At 38.3% G+C, this 22,260-nt stretch overlaps 1 long non-coding RNA gene across 1 annotated transcript; it reads right to left on the bottom strand.

The window, feature by feature from the left end:
- Positions 1 to 212: 212 nt before the first annotated feature.
- On the bottom strand, positions 213 to 14,683 carry LOC115922225. Its single transcript, XR_004063370.1, has 2 exons — positions 4,205 to 14,683; positions 213 to 1,835 (listed from the first exon to the last, which is right to left on the bottom strand). It is a non-coding gene; the product is annotated as an uncharacterized LOC115922225 (long non-coding RNA).
- Between the last annotated feature and the right edge of the window lie 7,577 nt (positions 14,684 to 22,260).

Raw genomic sequence — 22,260 nt, forward strand, 5'->3', positions numbered from 1 at the left:
ACGGCATTCGCTGCATGTGAGCCTCTCCATGCTTGCATACGCTAGACATAAGCTGTTGGTTCCTCTCCAGATATCAAGATTGATAACTCAAATTATTCGAGGGGAATTTGGCTCAGTGCTCGCCCTAGAGAAGGGTAAAGCTACTTATAGATTTCACCCATTTTCTGTCGGTAATATGTTAGATTGGACCCAAAGTCGCCAGTCACTCTTTATTATGGCGCTGTGCATCCCAACGCATACGGCCAATTTCGAGCGGGTAACGAAAATGGGCTCTCCTCGCTCTCCACAAAACAATATACTCAATATCTTGGAAGATAAACATTGACAGAGCAGTCTCGAAGCAGGAGAAGAAGAAAAACACTTGAAATTGTATTGGATTAGTCTGAAAGCAACAGGGACGGGTAATAAGTACGTAACAAATCTTTGCAAGATGAGGTTAATGAAATAAATTACGTACTTCGCTTAATCATGTTCTCCCTTTCAGGCATGCATTTTAAGATTGGATTATATTCTACAATTTTCTCTAAATCATTGTATTTCAAGAGGTAAAAAAAGAGCAGTATATGACTAAACAGGAAGACCCTAAGATGTATGGACCCGAAAAGAACCTGTGAAGGTATCTCGACTGCTTGAGCGCCTAAGGGCGTTCGCTCTATGTACAAGCAAATATTTTGATTCAACACCCTTCTGACTGTGACCAGGTTCTGGATAGCATCAGGTTATAAGGAACGCGTTGTTGGGACGTTGTGGAAATGTTTCGTTGATGTCTTCATAAACGGCACGCGTCTCCCCAATTATACCCACTTTGCTTCTTGTCATGGGTAATTCCGTTACCAAGACATCATCGCCGTATATTATTACGAACCAACTCAAGCCCGATTAAATATAAAAGGCTTGATGAATTCAATGCAAAATATTGCACATTAGCAAATAAGGGTCCAACGACACATGAAGGTGTGTCAAACCTCCTTTTTGTTTATCTAAGATGGGAAATGCTAAGCATGGCTGTACCATACTGGGTTTTATGCAGAAACTGGTAATTCCATGGAAAGGTTTTAGAACAATTGTATAATGTTAAGATTCATGTTCATTTCATTTATTTAAACCAGAGTACATCATTTGTATCTAAAATTATTAGGAAAAACAATAGAATATTGCTTATTTCAAATTGAATCATCTTCATGATGTGTATAGCAGTTTGTGTGGCAGAACGACTAACAGTCTGCAATCACCGACAATAACCCATTTTGACAATCTTCAGGTGATTATTGAAAAAGAAAAAAAAGGCCCGAATTACAATCTGAAGTCTGAAGACGATGGAACATAAGATACCAATTTAGAATACCTTTCTATTCATGAAAAATCGGAAATATTAAAGTTAAATGTGTTTGCGCGTGACAAAAAATATCAATTGACCGATTCGGAATCTTTTAAAACATATTCGCGCATGATTACCGTATTAAAAAATTAATATTCGAAAAATGAATGATAAAAGAGTATCACATCTATGAATGTCTAACAAACAGGCCTGGTCAGATTCCTTTTCTATACCCCCTTTCCCCCTTTTTTCCTTAAAGTCTGTATCCATCAAAGGAACTCTGGATCCTGGATGTCATTTCTACCACTCACAGTCACCTCAGCTCATTTGAATACCCGTCTCTTTCCATTATCCCATTCATTTATTAGCCATTGATCCCCTAAATTGGCATGATATACCCTCTCCCCGTAAACCACTCTTAACCAAGTCTTCTCGTTCATTCAACCCCTGATTCTTAGTTTAATAGACTGGCCTCATGCAGCAGCATCTACTGCTGCAGGTATGTCATGGTAGCTACCTGTATGGTGGCCCTGAAGGGACATCGCGAATAGACTAAATCGTGAAAAATATGCGATAAAATTCACGATATCGTCAATTTTATCGCATATTTTTCACGAAGAAATTCACGAAATTGACGATATCGTGAACTTTATCGTGAACTTTTCACGATGAAATTGACGATATCGTGAATTTTATCGTGAAAAGTTCACGATATAAAGTTCACGATATCGTCAATTTTATCGTGTACTCTATCGTGTACTCTATCGTGTACTCTATCGTGTACTCTCCTGACGGGCGCTTCGTAAACAAAACCAGCCCTAGCTGGGGGAGACAGAGAGAAGGAAAAAAGGGAAAAGGAAAGAGAAGATAAAAGGAAAGAAAGAATAATAAGAAGAAAAGAGGGAAACGGGGGGGGGGGGCGAAGGGCTCTTGCCTCCTCCTCACTCTCCCCCCCCCCCCCCCCCGCCAAAAAATAAATAAGGAGAGAGAGAAGGGAAAGGGAAAGGGAAAGAAAATATAAAAGGAAAGAAAGAAGAGGAAGAAGGAAAGAGGGAAACGGGGGAAGGGCGAAAGGCTCTTACCTCCCCCCCCCCCCGCCAAAAAAATAAATAAGAGAGAGAGAGAGAGAGAGAGAAGGGAAAGGGAAAGAAAGAAGAGGAATAAGAGGGAAACAGGGGAAGGGCGAAGGGCTCTTGCCTCCTCCCCCCCCCCCCCCCCGCCAAAAATAAATAAGAGAGAGAAGGGAAAGGGAAAGAAAATATAAAAGGAAAGAAAGAAGAGGAATAAGAAGGAAAGAGGGAAACGGGGGAAGGGCGAAGGGCTCTTGCCTCCTCCCTCCCCACCCCCGCCAAAAAAATAAATAAGAGAGAGAGAGAGAGAGAGAAGGGAAAGGGAAAGAAAGAAGAGGAATAAGAGGGAAACAGGGGAAGGGCGAAGGGCTCTTGCCTCCTCCCCCCCCCCCCCCGCCAAAAATAAATAAGAGAGAGAAGGGAAAGGGAAAGAAAATATAAAAGGAAAGAAAGAAGAGGAATAAGAAGGAAAGAGGGAAACGGGGGAAGGGCGAAGGGCTCTTTCCTCCTCCCTCCCCACCCCCCCCCCCCCGCCAAAAAAATAAATAAGAGATAGAGAGAGAAGGGAAAGGGAAAGGGAAAGAGAAGATAAAAGGAAAGAAAGAAGAGGAAGAAGAAGAAGAAAAGAGGGAAACGGGGGCGAAGGGCTCTTGCATCCCCCCGCCCAAAAAATAAATAAGAGAGAGAGAGAGAGAAGGGAAAGGGAAAGAGAATAAAAAAGGAAAGGAAGAAGAATAAGAAGAAAAGAGGGGCTCTTGCCTCCTCCCCCCCCCCCTCCCGCGCCAACATATAAATAGGAGAGAGAGAGAGAGATAGAGAGAAGGGAAAGGGAAAGGGAAAGAAAATATAAAAGGAAAGAAAGAAGAAGAAGAAGACGGAAAGAGGGAAACGGGGGAAGGGCGAAAGGCTCTTACCTCCCCTCCCCCCTCCCGCCATAAAGGGAAAGAGAAGGGAGAGGGAAAGAAAATATAAAAGGAAAGAAAGAAGAGGAAAAAGAATAAGAAAAGAGGGAAACAGGGGCGAAGGGCTCTTGCCTCCTTTCTTTTCTTTCTTTTCCTTTCTTTCCTATTCTCCCTCTTTTTCGTTTTTCTCTTTCTTTCTTCTCTTTCCCTTTCCTTCTCTCTCTCTCTCTTATTTATTTTTTGGCGGGGGGCGGGGGGACGAGGCAAAAGCCCTTTGCCCCCGTTTCCCTCTTTTCTTCTTCTTCCTCTTCTTTCTTTCCTTTTATCTTCTCTTTCCCTTTCCCTTTCCCTTCTCTCTCTCTCTCTGATTTATTTTTTGGCGGGGGGAGGGGGGGGGGGGCAAGAGTCCTTCGCCCTTCCCCCGTTTTCCTCTTTTCTTCTTCTTCCTCTTCTTTCTTTCCTTTTATCTTCTCTTTCCCTTTCCCTTTCCCTTCTCTCTCTCTCTCTGATTTATTTTTTGGCGGGGAGGGGGGGGGGGAGTGAGGAGGAGGCAAGAGCCCTTCGCCCCCCCCCCCCCCGTTTCCCTCTTTTCTTCTTATTATTCTTTCTTTCCTTTTATCTTCTCTTTCCCTTTCCCTTTTTTCCTTCTCTCTGTCTCCCCCAGCTAGGGCTAGTTTTGTTTACGAAGCGCCCGTCAGGAGAGTACACGATAGAGTACACGATAGAGTACACGATAAAATTGACGATATCGTGAACTTTATATCGTGAACTTTTCACGATAAAGTTCACGATATCGTCAATTTCGTGAATTTCTTCGTGAAAAATATGCGATAAAATTGACGATATCGTGAATTTTATCGCATATTTTTCACGATTTAGTCTATTCGCGATGTCCCTTCAGGGCCACCATATACCTGCCTAAAGGTATGCAAGGAGAACAACTTTTATTTATTTTTGCATTTTGGCAGAGTTACGATTTTTCCCATTATGTGTGTTCTCAGGAAACATTTTCAATTTCATTGATAGGAAGAGAAAAAGAGGTAAACATTTCATATTTTGATTAAATTTGAAACCGTGCATTTTGGGCGACATATTTGAATTATTGTAAAATTAGGATATCTAAATCTGAATGACAAGAGAGTGATCTTCGAACCTTTTATGTTGGTATATATATCTACAATTTGTAAAGAATATTTAAAGAATGTGTTTCAAATATCTGAGCTACAGCTGGACAGGTCATCGCATAAGGTGACAATGTTACTCATTCATTTGGCATTCTCTAAAGAAAAGGTTCAAATACAGTACGATTGTACAAAGCAATTAGATTACAAAAATGAGAATATTACTGTTATTGCTCGAGACATCATCCCGATTATGAAAAATATTGTTGCTTTTTTGACCTTGCAATGCCATTGCCACACCACCGCATTGGTAGGCTGTAAAAGTAATCATTTTCACGGATGACAACGACGCTGAGAGAATGGGACTAGACTTCTTCATTAATTCACAGCTCGCTCACGGAGTGGCAAAAACGTTTGGCTGACTAAACCGATTATTTCGGCCCGAGTTGAAAATCCAATTTGATGTATGGGAGAGAAAAAATGCAGCATGCATCTCAATGCATGATCGCCCTTTTGGTATATCATTTTATCCGTTTGTAAGGGAGTAAATGTGCTTATAATACCCAGGTACACGTGAGTAAGACGAGTGTGGCACTTAAGACGCAAGGCAATGCAAATATCGTCAAATGTCCACTCCACGGATGAGTTTATCATCGCAGTTTCTCAGAAAGGAATTCAAGATGATTATCTTATAAGATGTTGATTTTGTCATTACAATATTTGCAGACACTTGATATTGTCGATACTCTAACATTTAAACCCATAACTTCGTTAAAAGGAAAGCTGCTGATTTCAAGAAGAGGTATACAGCTGACGGTGCCTTTCATCGTTTTGTTTTGAAGATCATTATCCCTTTCAATTCTGGCCTCCAATAACAATCAGAAAAGAAAAAGAATATAAATCATGCGAGGAAGATAGAGAGTTTGAAGCTACACAGTGAAAGGAAATTACGACAGTATGTCAGATCTAAGAAGCTCAAATTCTTCACCGCTCAAGTTAAAATGATATGGCGGCATCAATTACACCAAAATGAACCGCTGTAGCTCTTCACTGTCAAAATGCGAAAATTAATTTCACGGTATCGTTTACACGGAAATTTATCAACTCGGAGCAACTCCACATCCCCTCATTGTTCGAAGATGCAGTTTTGTGTGATGGTGCTGGCGTCACTCGTAAAGAATTAATCTTCGTCTGTCATGACGAATTAGAAGACAATAAAAACTCGTGGCGTGTGGAAAATTATTTTTTTGGAAAGAACTAAGACAAGCAGCATTATTGATGAAAAGCAGCTTCATTATTCTTGATTCTTAAAATGAGAGGATCAACCTGCAAATAATATATATTCGAAATGTTGCACGCCCAAATATCTGAACTTCTTTTTCTTTTCATAAATTTGTTTTAGAAAGCTTTCAATATTAATAGACGTATCTTTAATATGAACTTTTCAATATTTAACCGATACATGGACAAAGAAATGCCCATGTTCCGCTCCGCTGTATAATGTACTTGACATTCGTGTTAACGGTTCCATTCTCACCTTAATGTCGTAAAATATGGTACTTCGAACTTCATATTCGTAACATATCAAAATACACATCTGGCTCTACATACACTCACCAGCACAATGCGAAATCCCTTTGAAATAAATAAAATGTAGAATATTATTTTCCATCTGGCCAGAGCAAAAGAAATTGAAAACTATCTGGATTCAATTATAGTCTTTCTTCATGATTGATAGTTTTATATTTTGCTATTTTCTGCTACAATTACGAAAACAGATTTATATCCGTAATTACTAAAAGTTAGGTCGACTTGGTAGCATTTTGATATCTTTTGTTTTCTTACAGTTGTGTCGAAACATTAATCAAATTCATTACTGCCAGATCTGTATTTTAATCCCCCGTTCCCTTCAGAGAGCTAATGCGATCACGGCGTTTGATTTATGAATACCGTTCAACTCTTCAGTCCCCCCGCGGAACCTCGAAATGAAATGTATACGGAGTTACCCCTCTCGCTCTTAAGGCAGATAAACCATGTATAAAGTCAATTATATTTTTGGTTTGTGACATCGAGTGAATAGGTCTTTAAACTTGAGGAACGGGGGAACAACCGAACACCCAAATTAAGTGTATTAGTCCATTTGTGAGGATAAATATTTTTTGACTAATTGGTAGAAGTGATTGCACAGAACGACCTACCATTCCAAGTGCAACCGAGTGGATAATTCTAATTTCTGCAGGTCTGATTAATGTATTCAATTATCTTTTTATCAAATTCTTTGTTACATTTTTTCTCCCATTCGTATACATGTTAATATTCAAAACTGTCACAAAAACGACACAAATGAACAAAGAAATGGAAATATACTAATCTGTCATAGAAATTTTTTAAAAGATTTTAAAGTACTTTGAAATGGACTTTAAAATAAATAAACTAAATTAAATTAATTTGAATATGAAATACACCTTGTTTCCTTCAACATCAATCGCAAATCGCCACATATTTATGCAGAGGACGGCTTAGCACCATCTAATAATTGTAATTGCGATTGGTAAATAATATCAAATCCGGTATTGGTCATGTTTATAATATCCTTCCCAATTCCCCCTGTACAAATATTGTATATGTTCTTGAATACTCATTTAAAAACAACTACCAACCCGTTCATGATGATGAAATATAGTTTAATAGCAGCATTGATTTTCATGTAGATTCCGTTGTCTTTATCAAACCTTAATTTTCATCTTTACCATTCCCACCCCCTTCTTTCCTTGTCTCAAAAATCGCCCTCAGCCCCGTCCGATTTTCGACCCTCTTTTCCGTCACGGCTTATACACCGTCGTTTGGAAAGCCATCAGGGCTGATTTCCAGTACACGGTAGGATTATCCTACGCCGTCTGTGCGCCTCAAGCACCATGGTACCAAATATTGAAATAAAGTAGACCCGATTTAGAAGGAAACATGACTAGCCATGCCACTGTTTAAAGGATGGTGATCAGTTTGGTGTTAATTTCACCCGATGTAGTAAGTTCATGTTTTGATCAATAAAAAAATAAAAAAGGACTTATGGTTCTTAATAATAGGTGCCGGCTTTCATGAATAAGACTTGATTTAGATGCTTAATCCGTTTAAAAAACAATAATCTACTAGCCTGAAGATATCAATGATCTTTTTAGTTTGTGATTAGAGATTTTAAGTGAAAATATAGTTAAAAGAATAAAATAGTATTCACAATCATTTAGAAAAACAGATACTTGTCACTGAACATGTGAAAGTAAAAACCTTTCTGTTGAATTGTTTGTATACAGCATCAGCAATTAGAAACGCTTGAATATCATTATTTCGTGGAAGAATTCACCATCAACATGTTGAAAATATCACAACCTATCTAATAGACTTATTGTTTATTTATGATACCAGTTCCCCATGACAAGCATGCCATCAAGAACACTTGAATTCGCGGGCTCGTACCTTTAATAAGGTGAGTAGAAACGACGACTCAATTTGGGCTAAGAAGCAAAGCAGGGATTTTGAGACGCGTGGTGATGGTGCACTCAAGACATCCATAAATCAAATATTTTTATGATAGACATCCTTCGGGGTGGATTTAAAATTCATTCTTCGCTATCAATATCTATGCAATTCGCATAAATTAATGGTGCCATCGTTTAGCGATGAAATTTCCCCAAGTCAATTAAATGAAACCCTTTTCCCCCTAAAATTCTTCTCACAATATAGCCAAAAACGGCGAATAAATGCGTTTTTGGGGTAGGAGTTATTTTACAATCAGGGGCAGCATAATTTTATTCGAATGAAGCTGCATTTTTTGTTTTACATTGTCTTCACGACATTAATGAAATATAGAATAAGGTAGAGCATTTTAATTTTCCACTATCAATAGAAATGCCTTTACTTTTTTGTGTGTATTACCAGAGAATTTGGCGACTTTGACCACTAGACGTTTTGTTAACTGGTATGCGAGAAAGGTCAGCATCATTCATCAATTCCTCGAGTAAAACTTCAAAAATTCTATTACGTTTTATATAATATATTATAATTTCTTGTTATCAAATCATCCTTTTTTTTCTCTCTCTCTCTCTCTGTCTGTGAAGCCTGCTATCATTACGAGATCGAACATTCATTCCTCCTTCCATTTCCAGGGGATTTTTCAGGCAGGCACGCTGCACTTGCTACCGAGTATTGAAGTTGACAACTGCCGCGCGGGTACCCGCACACAATTGAATATTTTGGTCACGGATGGTCGCTCTCTATAACATCAATTTCATGAAAAGAGAGGAAAATCATGAATTAGTATGCAACTGTAGCTTTTGTCGTCCATTATACCACATATCTCTTTATTGGATTGAGTGGTTAGGTGCAACTTGTCTCTTCTTTGAGCAATTGCACTGTGTCAAATAATACGTATATATTGGATGCGTTGTCTTGGAAACAATCTTGTTTTAGCGATCATCTGATTTTCTTCAAAATAAATAATAAAAAGGGCATTACAGTGAACTGAAGAAAAATAAGGTAATTAAATAATTCCATTAAAGACATCAAAGATCCCCTCCCACTCCCTTCGGACAAATCAGAAAACACCAAAACGTAACATTGCCGAAGATATCTTTAATACATTGATGACTGAACATATTCTTTTGGATTGAGTTTACGTAATTTTCCTGTGAGTTTATCTTTCACTGATCGCTTTCTGTAATCATCACCATAATTTGACCAACCAACTGTGATGAATAAATTTCATCCTTAGTCAATATTATCCGTATGTTATGTAGTTGATTAAAATAACAGTAGAACGTTAGAGCCCATATAGTTATGCATGTACATAAACCTTTGAATTTCAATCGTGCACAAAAAATATACAACAATACGCTACCACGTTCTATTAATCATGTCCACGAACCATGTCAAACTTTTAACATTAGGTCCTCAATCTGAATCTACAAAGAGCTCTCAGACTGAACAGAAAGATGAACGTCACCGAACTTCCAAGTTGATCGCGCCCAAATTAAACCCGATTAACCACCGTAATCGCCTCTCCAATAAACTTTGCAACATCATAAATGAGACTGGTGCCGAGAGATACATACTTCATCCATCCGTGCTTCATTATAAACGTGAATAGCATGCACGTGATGAATTGTTGTTCTTCAGTGGGCAACCACACCATTACTCAGAAAGCAATGGTAGCAGAACTGTATTTTTAAAGTCAAGACAGTTCCACCATTTTTTTCCTTCTAACTCTCTAGCCCGGTAGCTGCAAAGCGAGGCTTTGACACGTGTCTGTACCGTAACTATGCGCATCACTGGTTGCGAGAACGAGCGCGTAACGCCCGTTTTCCCTCTTCGACATCATCTCAAAGTCGGTGGGGAATAGAAAAGGTATAGAAAACACTTGCACCACGGGCGATAATTGAGGGAGAATATGACAGAAGATGGGGCTTCATCCCACTCTCTACAACACAATTAGGGGGATGATAAACATGATGAATGGCATATTTAATTTCGCAAGATACAAAGAGACCATCTATTTACGACTGATTGCCCTATGTCTAATTTAGTGTGGCAGCCGTAAGGATAATTTGGCATGAAGCTGTGATCTGCTTATCAAACAGATAAAGAATTATGATATTTTTTGGCCAAAAAATAACATTTTTGTATTAATATAACAATTTGCACCATTAATTAGTTTAAATATTGAACTCGGCACACAGCCCAATAAGTAGGGGATATGTGAGAGAAAAAAAACTCTTGAAATACAAATGACTGAAATTGCAAGAGAGGGGGGTGATAATTATCTAGTGGTAATCAAAATAAAATATCATGGTTTGTAAATTATTTTGTGGACATCTTTACCAATAATCACAAAACATGTCTCAAAACGTCAATTTGCATTAAAAAACAGTGTGGGTTTCAAGGCACAATTTTCTCTAAAACCCATACCGGTTATTGTCATGGCCTTTAGTCCGACATTTTGATGGTTTTTAAAGATTAAAATATGTTTATCTATGCGCTTAAAGTGAACACATAAATTATCATGTTTCACTTTAAGAAGAACTTGAATTTTATATTCGGTGCAAATTCTTCATTTACCTTATCACATAAACAAATTTACCTCGGTAGACATTCAACAAAGTAATGCCTAGGAATAAGTCATAACTGAATGTAAATGATCCAAACACTTTCTGCTGTAGATATGAAATAAGTAAACCAGACCAAAAAGACGGTGATGATAGGCAGTGAGGGGAAAGGGACCGACAGAAAACAAGAGAATGAAATTTATTTTTCTAATCACAACTACGGATTGGATAAATTTCAAGCCAAAACGGTTCATGGCACAAGGCTCACTACGAACTGCCGACTGAAGCGATATGTTTCACTGCATGCGAGAAACGGACTTATTAGATTTAACTCCCCCTCCAAGAGACGCAACGCTTAGGGAAAATTACATTAGCTAATGCGTAAAATCCCGCAGCTAGGCTCCAGCCCGCAAGCAAACCGAGACCAGAAATTGCAAATTAATTGAATCTTAAAGGCGTTTTGATTCGCATTGATGATACTAAGTACATACTATTGAGAAAAGTCGGATTAACACTTGATAATTCGATTATCAAAACTGAGGCTTTATAATTTGAAGATGCGGTTTCCTCCTTTCATTCTTTGTGGTGGCGTCGTCCCATCGGGGGAGCTTTCTCGAGTTGCGCGCGCGCCCGTTTAAAGCTAAAGAGATTGCACACCGCGTGACACTGTCTAATTCAGTAGGGAGAGCTATTCAGTAACACAATGCCACAAAGAAGGAAACAATCAAAAAGGGACAGCGGAAAGATATAACACCCTGAAAAGGCAAATTATCCAATAGTGTCATGGAGCAATGTCTTGTTGGTTTCTGCTTTGCGTTTCGTGGTCGGCGCAAGTATACACGGATGGATTGCGCGGTTTGAGTGGGGGAGCGCCCCTTCAAAAACCTCAGGGAAATCAGCGCGCGAATCCAATGCTATTAAACGTCACATAATACGTCCTACACGGGCACTTTAATCAGCGTAAATGAACGAATAATCGCCGAATAATGCAATAACGAACATCCAATCGCGTTATAACGTAATTAGCGGGAACCGTCAAACAAGGGGTACGCCTGAAATAAAAACGTAATTCGGAGGAGCAATCGCACTGCCCGGGTCCACTGCGGTTTTTGAAAACCCTTTAATGAGGCTTACGTATCGATCTTGACTGCGAACCAAGCGGTCGGGTTACCCCAGGAGCTATGCCTGAAGAGACTGGCAACTCGAGGCCCCCCAAAAGAAACACCATCACACGGATTCCCTCAAGAATTTCATCTAATATCACAATATTTTCATACACTTCCTCTAAACACTGTTAGTCGCCAATTTGATTTTCTGCTCGGCAGAAAGTTCATTTGCAAAATAGGCGGAAAGAAAATCAGTTTAGTATGTAAGCAAAGAAAATATCAAATGTAGTGAGAATTTACTTCAATCCTGAACTGATTACAGTCCAAGATTATATCATTTTTTTTTTATTTGAATGATAAACATACAAAATTCGTTTTGCCTATATAAAACAGCACACATTTCTTCAAAATGCATTATTGGCAGGTCCCGAAGCATATTGACACAATATTTATGACACAATCTATGCGTACTACACAATGATAGAATCACCATTACTCAATTGCCTATGCATGTATAGTAAAAGGGGTTTGCAAGGACTTGTAGCGAGAAATATTTTATATACCACAAATAATTTACAAATAAGCCTGAATAAGAAAATGTACACAATGTAAGCACGAGTAGAGGGATAAATACTCGGGAAACATTATTCATGTATCAGAAATCGTATAAATATAATCTCATATACAGCTCCTCCCTGTAATCCTAATAACCTAATATTTCTGCATTGGTTATCTTTTCTGCATTTCTTATTCTCATAACATGTTTTTCCTGTTGCTCGAGATCAGTTTGTGAAAAGTTAAACAGTCAGTGGTTTGATTTCTTGATATTCAATGATTACCGCGCATTCATTTCGGGATTATCGTCGAAGATATAAGCAGCTGTGGCGAAAACTGCTGAATTTTGATCGAAATTATGCAAATTGTGAAATTCCACTTTCTCCACCATAATCAAGAGGAATTAATTCAATCATCTGTTATAAGCTACCTATCAATCACATAATGAAGAAAAATATACATCTTCGTTTGAGCTAAACATAGAGAAGGAGAATCACCACATTTGTCAAGAGCGATACATAGGAGGGTAGAACAAAATCAGAGAAAGCGAGCAAAATCTCGGAGAACTTAAATCAGCAGATAGTTCTATTTGCATAGATTATCGATTCGGAGTATGGATATCAATTGGGGGAGGAAACGTAATAAGTTGCTAAGCCCTGCCGCGGGACTTCATTACACTGATGATGTAGCCTGGGAGGAGAAAGAAACGGGCAGATTTGGGGTAAACATGTATCCGAGGAAAACATAGACAGAACTGGGATCTGGCATGACTCTATACACACACACACACACACGCACGCACACACACACAAATTGAACACTCGCGCACACACGCATAGAGATGATTGAAGCCTGAGGTGAGATCGCGATTGGCATGGAGGAAAAACTGGCCGTAAAAGTGGGAATACTTGACGATATTGTCATCCAAAAACACAACTTAATCGCATCCAAATCAGGTTCCTGTATATAGCAAATGCCAACATATGGTATTTAAAAAATGGGGAATTTAACCTTATACTCTACTGCACCACATTGACTTTTCGAATGATGATTGAAAGGGGACTTATGTAGGGGCGCCGCTTTAAGGGAGAGATGTGAACCCCCTCCCCGGGAAAAAATGATCGACAAACATAAATTTTCTCCAAGGCACATCGGCATATCAAATGAAAGAGAACCTCAAAATAGTTTTCGGGCTTTGTAAATGGGCTTAATATCTTTTCTTTTCATAATGCCTTGTCGACAATTTTGAGTTTCGATAGTCCATTTTGTTTGCTTGTTAGTTTGTTTACCTGTTCATCGCATATTTGAAGATCGGAAATCGTTTTTCTTATTCTTTTGGCTTTTATTCCTTATTTTAATACCTTGGCTAGCAACGCCCCTGGATTGATGGATGTCTGAAATTGTTTTGTTTTGTATATTACACAATAAGCTCTTCTTTGATATAAATGAATATCTGCATTTACTTGACATTGTTACAGAACTAAGTTTAACCTCTGGTGGCAACCTAGAACACGCATCATGTTATTAGAATTATGAGACTTGATCCAATATATCAAAGTACAACTGGAATAATTCTCTAATATTGATAAACATTCCCGCGGATTCATAAATAAAACTTTGCATTCCGATAACACAACAGCATGATCACGCTAACTCGCCATTAAGGCAATTAATCTTCTAGAGGGTACTAGACGCAACACCTTTCACGTTTCGTTTTCTTTGTTACCGCCTATATTGCAATAAACACATTTCTATTCTCGGAGCAAAGTGTGGCATTTTCGCACAATTATAATTCATATGTATTCTATTCATTCTCCCCATTTTCGAATCATTTTTACAGGTGGCAGTAGGGTTAAAGGTGGTCATTAGATACGCATGGAAATATTTCAATTGCTCGTGAACATCTCCATTCGACACGTGTTCCAATGATTACGTGATTGTAGTGACGTACTCCATCTCGAGTAGGTATGTTTGCATTCCTCTCGAGAATGAATCGTGCATGGAGAAGGCCCTTAACAGAGCTCTCAACATTAACCAGATAATAGGTAAATATACCATCTATACAGTCAGTCGCATTTCCAAAGCATGAATTTATATTTTATTTATTTAGGAAGAGTGTTTGTAATGTATGACCTAAAATATGACTGCATGTAGTGCAAAGAAGACTGTATGAATCACTCAACGCGTAACTGTATAATGAACGCAACGACACAGTAACTGTTACCGGGTTACGTGTACTTTTGTATCAAATATTTCCAAAAGTATGTCAGGAATTTGTGCCCGTTGTCCCCACTGCTTTTAGTCAATTAGCATTGAACAATGAAACAAAGAAAATAAATGGGTAAAGTGGAGCAGAAATACGTCAATTCAAATCTCAAGTACAATCACTGAGTGTATTTATAGGGTACAATAGCATATTTCATAATTTTTGATCACCTCTGACTTAGCAAAAGTGGAACTTTAATTAAAACCTAGGACGATGGTTCTGAAGCAGGATACCAATTTATAAAATTACTTAAGCCCCCCCCCCCCCCCCCATTATTCTATGGCGCCGATTTCCCGTGGCGATGCCAGTGCGGTTAGTACCCCCAAACTTATGTTGAGATCGACGAAGACTTCAGGGTGAAAACCAGACGAAGAACAGAAGAAGTGGTGGCAGGTCGGGGACATATCATGTAAAGTATATTAGGAACACGCACCGTGAAACTACGCATTGAAGGAGAGTAACTTTTGAAGGTGTTTTTCTGTGAACGATTTAAGTTTACCTTCCACTCTATTTCGGATAGGCCTTTAAATCTAACAGTTTCTCTCCACAAACTAAAGGAAAACCATCCGAAACAAACAAGAACCACAACAACATCTTTTATTGATCCCTCGTGAAAACTAATGTCAGGGAGGAATAGTTAGAGAGAAAGAAATCTGCGGTGAAGTGTATTATGGCAGGCCATAATAACTAGGACAACCGCAGTGCTGCCCCACATGGTTGTAATGTTCTAATTAGAGGGGAACAAATTATTGCAATTAATTCTTCCGTAAAGGCTACGCCTCTCCAGACCCGCTGTGTTCGGATTTGAGGTCATGTTCGACCGGTCATGAATACTGACGGTGACCATGGTCACACGGAGAAATATAATAGGGACTTTTAGATTCTGTACGACGAGAACGTGGACTGCCCTTTTAAGGCAATGTGACGTCCTTTTAAGGCACTGGCAGTGACGTCACATTGCCTTAAAAGGGCAGTCCGCGTTCTAATCTAAAAGTCCCTAATCTAAAAGTCCCTAATATAAATGGCTGACTACGTATTGATCTCATTTTTGAGCCGGTCATCAAGGTTAACAGGATTATTTCAAACATCAGGACTAAAAATATAACAATATTTTAGATTTGTAAGGTTTAATCTTTCAAATAACATTTGAAATACTATGAATGTATAATTCTATCGAATTTATCGTTACTGAAAATGATTTACAAAAGTATGAATAAATGTTTGGTTTAAGGGTTTAATCTCTTAACTTCCAGCAACAAGCATTGAAATTATATCAACGTGAATATTTACTAGCGGATAAGTCTATCCCAAGTCACCCAACTGCAGATCACAAGGTACGAGGTTCGAGTCCCGCCGCAGCACTAATGTCCTTTGGCAAGACGTTCATCTACATTTGCCACTCTCTACCCAGGTGTTAAATGGGTACCCGGTAGGTGCGAAAGTTAATGTCGTTGGATGAGCGAGTGTGAGCTTGTAAAATGGCGACTGGCCGGAATGCTCCCTAGCTAGGGAGTGGAGAATGTGCATACATTGTGTGTGGGTAAGCCTGAATCCGATGACCGGGGTAATAATATATCTGTAAAGCGCTGTATTGGGCGCTATATAAAAGCGGAAAATTATATCATTATTATAATCTCAGTACTGAAATGCTATGTATATCAGACAAGAGAGGTCTGGGGCATGGCCAATCATTGTAATAGGTGATGATGATACGTACCCGTATGGAAAACCAGTCACAGATATTCGCCTGATTGAAGAAACATGCATGCTAATTAAAACTTAACGCGTTTAATTACCCACTTTACACGCAGGCTCTCGCGCGCTTCATCCTAAAGCACGGAAACGTGTAACGAAGACCGGTATCGCGTTGGAGAAACAGTAATTCTATTGACAATATAGGTCAGTTGTTTCAGAAATTGGTGGGGGAAATGTCGCATTTCCATTGCTGAACACCCCGATGTGTTTGTTTTAAGATGAAGGGTTGAAATTGACCTTCAAAATGCATGATCGAATTACAATTCGCCAGCACATGCAGCAGATGAGCTTTAATTATTTCATAAAAAGATGTTAACGTAGTTAAATTTGTGACCGGAGATCGGCTGCACTTTTCAGAGCAGAGCTGAAGGTAAAGTGGTGTCAAGGAGTTTCGAAAATGATCAGTGTATAAGGTATTATCAGAAATTCAATTTAGATTATTCTCATTTGATGATTAATATCTGAATATAAAGTGCATGTTTACAAGAAGTCTGATAGAGAAACAGGATTCCATAAATATCAGAAAATGGCCCGGTTTTTACTTATCATCAAGAGTGTCATAAGTGAGGAACTTTCGTGACTGGACTTAATACATCTTGCAGTTAAACTGCCCCAATTGAGTCAGATAACAAGATTAACATTAACCGCCCAAACACGATTGCTATGAATTTGACATAAGACTTAAACTGTAAATCACATGGAATAAAGTTTAGGTCTACTGCAAGGAAATTTAAGACAATGGCCAAGTCCATAAGACAAACCAACTTTCATTTTCAAATGCAACGTGGATTCTGAAGAAGGAGCCCCATTACTGGGTAAAAAGTTAGAGCAGATTGTTACATGTACTTATTTGTTTCTCTTTCTCTATATATTCCTCTCACATGTTCTCTTTTTCTTTTAATGCACAATGCTAGATGGCCTCAATAAATCATCCGCCATCAAGAACGGAGATGTGTTCACACTTTATGTTAATACCAAGACCAAAGCAGTAGGCGCTTCAAACGCGAACAACACTACACCAACATCAATACTTTTATAGATTTCCGGATTCTAAAATTCAAACGGCGGTTTAGCACATTAATTTTTAGCGAGAGCCCAATAGAATTATAATGCACGACAAATAATGTTTGCCAAGAAATTTTCTTTCAGTCAACACAAAGAGCGCCAAAACTAAAACTATCAATTCACTTTTCAGGACATATCGCCTGCAATGCGTAAAGTTAAATGAATGCTCTGATGCAGTAGGAAGGAGGCGGTCACATGGTTCAATGTTCAATTGTTTCATAAAAGCACTGCTTTACAACCGCTTATTCGATTATCCGAGACCCTTTTTTCTAACGCCAGAAATCGGATGATATTATAAGGTCGTTGGTTTAAAAATTGATATAGAACATAGGCCAATGGGTGGATTGAAAAAAACAAAAATAGAACATGTGAACACACTGAGATACCCGACCACATCAGGAAAGGTGAACAAACGGCAGATCACTCCCTTCGGATCTCAGACGAATACCATACGAATTACCCCCTCTCCGTCGTTAACCCACGACCTTTAACCCTTGACCTCAATCTCAAGAATATGATCGTGACATTAAACTTGTCTTGTCGCCTCTGCCTTCTAACATTATGCTTGTATTGGTGAGGGAGGATGACGATGGGCGGAATTAATTACGAGTTAGGGATGACTTATGTGCGATAACTTTCACTTTGTCAACGACCTGTCGTTTCTCAAAGAACAAAAACGCAAGCACCTCTTTCAACAGACGAAAATTGTGTTCTAAATGTATCTATTTTCCCAGGTTCTTCATATTTTGTTTTACTTGGAGCCAAAGCGATGCTTAAACAAAAGGTTTACGACCAAATGTATATTTCATTTAATGGCATCTCCGAATGTGCCATGACCCTCAAAATAATGGAGCAACTGACTTTCCTCGACCAAAGATTGACAGAGACGCAACAGGAAAGCTTATTGGGGGAAGACAGTGTTTTTTTTTAATGTCTAATATATGGATTTTTTTAAAAACTGTATGTATGGTTTTAAAGAGTTAGCTAGTTAACAAAACTGTCTCGTCGTTCAAGGTTGAGGAGGGTAGAAAAAGAGTCGCAAATTGTCAACGAAATGGTTTCCCAGGACTATATAAAGCATTTCTTGATAACACAGGAATTCTACAAATAATATCTTCTTTTTTATTACGACGAACTAAACGGAAATCGGGAAAAGGCTTTGTTTTAAAACAATCTTTTTCATTATTACAAATCAAAAAGAGAAAAAGAAATACGGAATAAAGGATTTCCAAAAACACCATACGGACACTGTCAGAGCGCCTGTATCTAAACCGGTGTGGCTTTATGACCAAGATGATATAAACTGCGCAGGCTAATGCCCCCTAATTTCGATCGAAACTCTCCCAGTTAACGATGCGACCCAAGAGTGAGGTAACAGTCGGCGGAATCAGAGAAGAGAAATTATATCTTTTGTTTGACGTATGTTCTTGATAAGGGAATGTCATTGAACCTGAGAACATGTCCAGGGTGAGATGTGGAGAATGGAACGTAACAAGAAGGATACATATAAAGGAAAACGAAGAATGGAAAATCTTAAACCTGAAAACATGAAAAAAATAACAGAGGTAATCATGTTATATAATTAAAATACGCGTCCACAAGTATGAGCAAAATCTTACGACTGTGAAAAAGAAAAGGAATTGTATGTACAAGCATGTAGGACTCGTATGAAATATCTGGTAGATCAGTATGATATATTTGGTAGAAAAGTTCAACTCAAGTAATTTATTTTTAGGCCTAAGATTACTTTTCATCCAGCTACCGACAAAAGTTCAAAAGCATAGCTGAATTGAGGGGCAGGGTTTTTATAAATAGATATGGAATAAACAACTACCTACATAAAAGATGGATAAAGGAAATACATCTTAAATCATGTTATAAAATTGTCGGGTTCGGGGGAATGTTTATTATTTGATCATAAATATCAAGTTCACTTCAGTTCAAATTGAAAGTTACATGGGAACATTTTTAAATATCGGGAAAATGCACATAAGCAGACCTGGACCAAGATCTCTGACAAACAAATTCGAATTTCAAACATTATGAATCCTTTTAATTGAAAAGGAACCACGCCATGTTTCGTTAAGACTTGGGAATATATTTCAAAATAAAATAGCAAACAAAACTGCAATGAGTGTAAAGGCAATTGACCTTATAAACAATATGACAAATTAGGGATGGGGGAGAAATATACGAAAAAGGGAAACCACCAGAGAAAAGAATCATTCTGGTACAGTAAATTTAGACGGTTCACTACTCCACACGAACTTAAACTAAGATTTGCGATACAGATCGATACGAAAGCTGAAACAACTTGGGTAGAGACTCTATATTACCACGACAAAATAAGCGCAATATAACCCCGACCCCACGTCGTATTAAGAAATCGGTCTTTGAAATCAATTAAACATTTTGACACATCTCAAAATTATATTGGCGGGACATTAGTAGCATCAGGAATACCGTTTCTTGCAACATGAAAGATCTTCTGCCGCCGAGCGTGGCGCCTCCGTCGCTCGGCGTAGGTAAAAGAGAGAAAAACAAAAAACATGGCTTCCACGCAAAATGCACAGCATACCAATTACACCAAAGACATATGGTTTCATCACCCGTGTCAAAATCCATCTTTGTCAAAAGAGCTTCATCATTTCAGTTTTTCATATTTTCATCTTTCTCCCGTCCATGACCCCTTTTTAGCCGACGCAGATATGGATAATTACACGCTTGGTTCACGTGTAGGTCATATACCTTGGATATGATGAGCATCAATTTTTGTTCTCTTACTTTCAACTGTTATTTCGATTCTGATTATTATTAAAGGTTAATAAACTCTGGATTTCCTCATAATTGCAAGAATGATTAGTATTCGTTTTGGCTTGCACATTTCGGAAGTTATTCATGTCATCGGAATGCGTAGATTTAAATCTAAAAGCTTGGGTTTGCATAAACCGGTACCGTACTTTTCAAATTCATACTTATTCGACTGCCTTATTAGGACAAATTCGCAATATCAACAACAAACATTAGAACGGACTATCCCTGGCAATTTGATAACGTTCAGTAAACGATAGAGGACGCACTATCTAATTGCAGTTTATCGGTTTCTATGCCGTATTTAGGGAACTAGATCTAAGCAAAAATTTGTTGTGGAAATAAGAGGCAATCATTAATTTTTGTCACACCTTGATTGTAATACCTGCAGTGAAATAGGTTAGCTACCTTCAACTTTTAATACAAATGCGATCAATCAAAGAAAAAAATAGAAGCCCGCATACTCCTTCTGTATTGCTGATGACTTTTTGTAACGCTAGAATTTTAATTTTATTTCAGTAGAGGCCGTGTCCACACGTCTTCCTTTTCCAATAACATGAAATGGAACTAAAATGTTCATATGTTTGGGTATTTTAAATACGGTGTAGGAATTATCTATAGTTATCTCTTGCTCTCATGACCTTCATAATTATATACCTTCAAAAAATCCTATACATTGAAAACAAAATACCGTCTTATTTTCGATTCCATTTTCCTCCCTAACTCTCATATCTTCCCTCTCTTCAGCCCCATCTTTCTCTCTCTCTCTCTCTCTCTCTCTCTCTCTTTCTCCCTCTCTCTATCCATTTCCTCTCCTTATCTTTCTTTTCTCTACTATATTTCTTTCTATCAATGTCTCTTTCTATCAAAGTTTTTCTACAATCCACACACAAAATTAATACACCTACCTTTAGAGGAATCCGATGCTTGAAGGAGTCCTTCCATACACCACTGCATGCTGGTACCCCACACCACTATCGCACTTACCTGAACCATCCCCATTTATCAAAATTGTGTAGTCCCACTTATGTCATTTTCATGTTATCCCATTCAAGTAATATCCAAATCAGGCCAATACCACCTAATGTGACATGATTAGTTGTTAGGTGATATCAGAAAATGGTGAAATGTGTTTCTGATTTTAACAACTAAACATGATTTACAGGTAAATGCAAAAAAGGAACTTAAAAGTTACATTTCTTATCACAACAAAAATTTGCAGAAACAAGAGAATATAAAATAGTTTTGCAAACATCTTCAGACAATGTGTTTGCATGCTCCTCTGTAAAAAAAAGACATTTTTTTTTTTTTTTAAAGCAGCACTTATCCCAACAAAGAATAAAAAGGAACATTTTAACTCATTGCCCGGCCAACAAAAAGACAATTTTTCTAAAATCGATGGATGATTTTGAAATAAAAAAGAACAACTCATCAATTTTGTTCCTACTATAACCTAAGCATTAAAAGGGGCATGTTTGTATATTGCATGAAATAGATGCTCACATCAGGGGAAAAAAGAAATTGGTATTCTGAGAAGACTGCTGCTCTCGCAAGCAAGCCGTGATCCATTTGACTTGCAAATGGTACAGAGTGGCAACTCTGGTTTAGCCCCCCAGGGCCACTTGGAAGGCATCCTTTAACTAACCATCTCTTCATCATGCACACACCCCTCTCTTGTAATCCCATCCCCCCTCGTCCCGATCCTAGATGGTGTTTTGATGAAGAGGATGATGATGAGAAGAGGAAATCTTATCAGGATCATGGGGAGCAGTCATCCCTCATCCTGGAAGGTATAAGATGCGGAAAGAGGAGAGGGAGGGGGGCATTCTTCGCACCTCTGGTGGATGTGATCGATCTCCTTCACGATCCCCTCCATCGTCGTGTCATCCTTCCTCCTTTAAGTGTGATGCATGCCCTTAAGGACTTGATTGTGTGAATAGTTGTGTGAGTGGGTGGAGGGAGGAGTGGGGTTGAATACTGGGTGTATGTTTTTGAAATGATGAAATGAAGTATCTCTCTATGCTCATTATTATTTCTAAGTCTGTTTTTGGAGCAGCCATTCACTAAACGTATTTGATACACTCTTTACCTAGAACACCCCCTAAAATAGAAAATCATGGAATTGTAAACATTTCAGTCTAGATAATTACTAGAAATAAAAATAATCCTCACAAATTGACACTTGAACTGAATACA

Source organism: Strongylocentrotus purpuratus, unplaced genomic scaffold (genome assembly GCF_000002235.5).
Source record: "Strongylocentrotus purpuratus isolate Spur 01 unplaced genomic scaffold, Spur_5.0 spur5_scaffold_11, whole genome shotgun sequence".
NCBI classification, from domain to species: Eukaryota; Metazoa; Echinodermata; class Echinoidea; order Camarodonta; family Strongylocentrotidae; genus Strongylocentrotus; species Strongylocentrotus purpuratus.